Here is a 6,000-nt window from a genome sequence, read left to right as displayed (position 1 = left end):
AACACTCAAATGAGATATCAAGTAAATTAAAAAATATGTATATAAAGATTCAACCAATAAAGCTCACATCTATTTCAAAAGTAATACATAGTAGATTTATTTCTTTAGACACACACACAAAAACAAAAAGATTGCAATAAAAAAATTACAAAAATATGGTTTTACGAAATTTTAAACATTTTTATGATTTTTTTTATTTTATTTACAGAAAATACAATCTTTTTATGTTGTACTCTTATTAGTTTGTTGTTGATTTTTATTATCTGTATATTATTTTTTATTGTTGTTTTGATGTTATTTAGATTTTATTTTTATGTTACATTTATGTAATTTTCCTGTTATTATCGTGTTATTTTTATAGAAAATCGTAAAAATATATAAAAAAAAAAAATTTAAACGTAAAAATGTAAAAAAAATAATAATTTACGTAATTATCCTTTAAAAAAAATTAGTATATTGGCTAAATATCCTTAATAATAATTAATGAAAAGTCTCGTATTCATAGGTTTAACAAGATAACAATAAATCTCTCCTCCTATCCTACTATACATATGTATAAAAGTTCATGTTTATTTTCTATTTTTAATAAAAGAAGAATTAATAATGCGTGTGAGAGTGAATTAGTTGAAGTTTGTTGTAGTTGTTTAGCCAAACTAAAGGAGACCAATAAGCCTTAATTACTTGAAAACCCAAACAATCAAATCATGCTTTTATGGTGTCTAATCTTCATAATAATAATCAAATCATGCGGTGCGGTCGCGATTTGAATTTTTTCTAAATCGCGCGGTGCGGCGCGGTTTGCGGTTGTAAATTGTTAATATGCGGTTCAAACTGCACCGCACCGCACATTATAAAAATACCAATTTTTATATTTATTTAGGTCCAATATGTGAATGTTCAACTCAAAGTCCACTAATTATTGTATTGTTGACACTTATTTTTTTTTTTCATATTTATATTCAAGCCTTATAGTATTTTGACAAATTTTGCTCAAAGTTTGTTGTATTTGTGATAGTTTAATTATTTAGTGATAGTCCAAACCGCATAAACCACAAAAACTGCACCGCACTGCACTATTTTATGCGGTGTGGTTTTTGCGGATTTTTAGTTTCGTGGTGTGGGTACGGTTTGGAAATTTGAAAAAACTGCACGTGTGAGTTGGTTTGAAAAAATAGTCAAAAACTGCACCACCCGCACCGCGAACACTCCTAATAACTATGCACAATCACATTCAATTCATTTTATTTTACAAACTTTTCGAGTTTTACATTAAAATCACTAATTCAACTGTTCTTTTTTAATCAAATATTTATTGCGTGGACCTAAGTGTAGAAATAATATTTGAAATAATTTATCACAACAAGAAAATCGCCAAACTAAATAGACCCTAGGTAGATGGAAAGCTCAAAATTACACTCCATATAATGTCTTATTATTATTATTATTTAAAAAAATTAACCTTAAAAAAACACTACTAAAAACAAACAACTTAAAAAGAATATCAAACATAATAATATTTCTAATAAAAAGAGAATAATCAGACCACTAGATTACATTTACACTTATTGATAAAATAAAGTTAATAAAAGTATCACTAACAATATTAACAGTTAGGAATATTGGCGGCTAAACTACTTGAATTTTACGGTTTGTAACACTTAACCACAAAAACTAAAATTTTGGCAGCTAAACTACCTAAACCCTAGTTCCGTTTTGCTCTGCACACCGCCGTCCAAAAATCACAGTTAAGTGCCACGGTGGACTGTTCACGTGTACACACTTGTACACGTCACAAATTTTAGTGGTTCACGTAATATTAATTTTAAAAAATAATTATAAATATTAAAAAAAATTAGAAATAAAAAATTAAAAAATATTTCTTTTACTTTTTTTTTTCTTTTTCCTTTTCTTTTTTTATTTTTTATTTTTTTCTTCATCTTTCTTCTTCTTTTTCTACAGAACTCCCAGCCTTCTCTTTCTCTCTCTCGTCTCACCAGTTAGGGACAGCACCAAAAGTCAAACTCCATTGTTGACGGCAGCCCTAATCTCTGCTTTCTCAACCCAAAATGGCGACTCAGATGAGCAAGAAGCGAAAGGTACATGAATATACAAAAATTTAAATTAAACAAAAGATTCAAATGTTACCGAAAATTTTCACAAATAAAGAAAATGTTAGATTACCTCACATCTGAAATGTTGTAGACAAATAGTTGAATAAGAAAAAGAATCATAGAGAAATTATGGATGTGACCTTGCAATTAGAAAAAAGTAAAGAAATAACAAAGAGAAACCATGAGTATGAGTTTGAAACCTGCATTTTCGTCTCAAACAAAAGGAGAAATAACAGAGCTCAGAGGGTGGGAAGAGTTGTTGAGCATGGAAGGGATAAGAGATGGATGTGGTGGAGGCGGCTTAGACGAGTAATGGCTGGAGGCGACTCAGAGTGTAAAAATGGTGGAAATTTTGAATGTGATTAGGGGAAAAGGAAAGAAGAATTATGGAATTGACTTCGGTTGTACAAAAACGTTTTAAGTTTCCTGAGAAGAAGGAGAAGAGAACAAAGAAACCAAGGACGAAAGCGAGAACATAACACCGACGAGGAAGACCCTTCTGGCGATCTTTCGCCTCTAAAAGCCCTTCTTCCTCAATCACGACACACTCCTTCCATGGCTTTTGACCTTTGGTGCTGCCCCTAACTGATGAGACGAGAGAGAGAAAGAGAGGGCTGGGAGTTCTGGAGAAAAAGAAGAAGAAAGAGGAAAAAAAAAAAAAGAAAAGAAAAGGAGAAAGAAAAAAAAAAAGTAAAAAAAATATTTTTCATTTTTTATTTTCTGATTTTTTAATTTTTTTTAATATTTATAATTATTTTTAAAATTAATATTACGTGGACCACTAAAAACTTGCCACGTGTACAAGTGTGTACATGTGCACAGTCCACCGTGGCACTTAACTGTGATTTTTGGACGGAGGTGTGCAGAGCAAAACGGAACCAGGGTTTAGGTAGTTTAGCCGCCAAAATTTCGGTTTTTGTGGTTAAGTGTTACAAACCGTAAAATTCAGGTGGTTTAGCCGCCAATATCCCTTAACAGTTATGGAATAAAAAGTAAAACTAACAATATTAAAAAGACTACAAGAAGCCTTGATATCATAAAGAACTAACCACAAAGACAAATCTAAATTGGAAAAATTATTAAGCTTATCAACTAGACTTTTGGAATCAGATTCAAATGAACGTTGTGAAACCTAAACAGATTGCATTGAGTAACCGCATCTCGTAAAGCAAGAGCTTCAACCATTTTTGGTTGAAAATTTCCTTTTAGCCTCCAAATAGTAGTAGCCAAAACCACACTATGGAAGTCTTGAGTCACCGTTCTTAAACCACAAGTGCCATTTGCGAGATCAGTGGTTGTTGGGTTTTGTGCCCTAAATAAAACCCATTACAATCTGATTAGTTATCAATTTAGAATTTTGAAGTGATTTATGTTTAATGTATTTTACATGTTTATGGTTTAATATACATATTTAATATATGCACAAAATCAGTTAAATCCAGAACATATATTCATTCACAATTACAGTATTGTCAATACAGTGGAATGTGATTGTGATTATATGATTCAAAAGACTTAGTCCCTGTTCATCAGTGTTTTGGATTTACACTGATGTGATAATCAGCGATGAAGTATACTTACACTTGGAGTAAGTGTTATGTTCTTTCCAGGACATTGGTAAAGTATACTAGTTTCAAATGTATGGAGTATACATTGGACTGGACCGATATTGAACTTGGTCGGAGATATTATAAACTTACCGTTGTATCTTTCCAAGTCAATATCAGAAGTTGATCTTAGATTAAAAGAATCTAAATCTTGATATGCTTAGGCTCAATCTCATGAGTGTTATTCATGTTCTTTGATTTATTAGTTAAGCTTACTTTTGGGTCAGGGTGATACGTATATTTTGGGAACATTAACATAACTGAGTGGGAGTGCTGAACATAAATATGGAATCTATAACTTCCACTGGTGTATAGAAGTGATGATTCCCTTCGAGCTTAGTTAAATAGAAGTAAATGGATGAGCTCTTGTTTCAGTGGCTATATATTACATCACTAAAACATCATTTACAGGTAACTAAGTGTTTTAAGGGCCAAAATACATTGAGGGGTGGAAACGGTAAATTTATCCCATCTCGATGTAAATCATCTATATAGAGGATCTTTAATCACATTAAGACTATAACAATGGTTAAATGAGATAGCATATGTATATCGTGAAACATATAGTATGCTCTATATAAGTCTGAGAGTGCAATTACAAGTTCTAAGAGTGGATTCAACAAGGAATTAATAAGTTAGGGATTTATTTGGTAAATTCGGTTCAACTTATTGGAAGCTCAGCAATATAGATCCATGGTCCCCATTCTAGTTGAGACCATACTGTTTGTAAGACTCTATAATTGATTTATGATTAATCAATTATAATTCTAAAAGTTGGACTATGTCTATGTGAATTCTCACTATTTAAGAATGAAATTGTAAATAAAAGGGTTTCTAGGTTTAATTATTAATTAAGAGACTTTGTATGTCTAATTAATAATTATATTAAATGACAATATTATTTAATAATCTATTTTAGTTATTAAATAATTAGTTTTGGCATTTAAATGGTTAGAATTAGAAAAATGGCATTTTTAGAGAAATAGAAATAAAATTGAGGAAACTGCAAAATCCTAGTAAGGCCCAAGTCACACCTATGGCCGGCCACTATAGTGTGTTTTCCAATTGTTATTTTCAATTTTTTAATTTCCAAGTAATTGCTAACCTAAACCTAGCAATAATAGGAAAGTGGTGGATCACACTAAATAAGGCAGTTAATCAATTACACAGTAAAAGAGGAAACTGTTTATTTGGAAAGTTGAGCTCTCCCTTTTCCCTATATATTGTCGCCCCCTCTCTTCTCTTGGTATGCATCAGTATCACACGAAATCAAGAGAGAAAAAGAGAGAGAAATTTCGAATTCCTTGTGAGAGAGAAGTGCCCACACACAGCAAATAGTACCTCAATCATAGATTGGAAGGCTGTAAAGGATCACATCCATCTGAAGGACATTCGGGCTTAGATCTTGATTATACTCTGCGACAGACAGGAATCAAGGGTTAGAGATCTGAGTGGAAGGAGACACTTTATTCCGCTGCCATCACTGTAAGGTTTCTTAACTTTTATGTGTTTTTATTTATCGTTTTAGAAGTTCATATTTAGGTTGTTAAATCAACATACTTGTGAGTAGATCTAAGTGTTGGGTTTTATGCCCTAAATAAAACTCTGTTTCAATGTAATCCAGATTATTCTATATCAATAAAGTAACAGAAGTAATTTTTCATTCACTTGTGTATGTTTTGGTTCACTTAATCAGTTGCTTGTCTATTTGATTTATAAATTCATCCAAACCCTTTTCACATACTTGAACATGTTTATTGTGTTGTCAACACAGTGGAAAATAAACATGACTATGTGAATAAAGTATTCCTAGATTTATCAGAACACTGGGTTTTACTGATATGACAATCTACAACAGAGTTTACTTACATTTGGAGAAATGTTATGTTCTTTCCAGAACATAGGTTAAAGTAAAGCTCAGGTTGGATGCATGGAGTATGCATTGGAATGGACCGATATTGAACTTTGAATTAGATTTTGAAACTTACCGTAAACATCTATTCAATTCAATATCAGAAGTTGATCCTAGATCACATGATCTAAATCCTGATATGGTTAGGCTTAATTTCAAGAGTGTTATTCATGTTCTTTGATTTGTTAGTTAAGCCTAAAACTTTAGTCTGGGCAATACATACATTTTGGGAACACGGTAGTACGATTGAGTGGGAGCGCTAACATAAATATGGAATCTATAGCTTCTATCTAGCGAATAGTAAGCAAAGGGTGATTTCCTTCGAGCTTAACCAAACGAGATAAATGATTGAGTACTCATTTCACTTAGT

This window comes from Cannabis sativa, chromosome X, assembly GCF_029168945.1.
Source record: "Cannabis sativa cultivar Pink pepper isolate KNU-18-1 chromosome X, ASM2916894v1, whole genome shotgun sequence".
In the NCBI taxonomy this organism is placed as follows: Eukaryota; Viridiplantae; Streptophyta; class Magnoliopsida; order Rosales; family Cannabaceae; genus Cannabis; species Cannabis sativa.
This window is presented reverse-complemented; position numbering follows the sequence as displayed.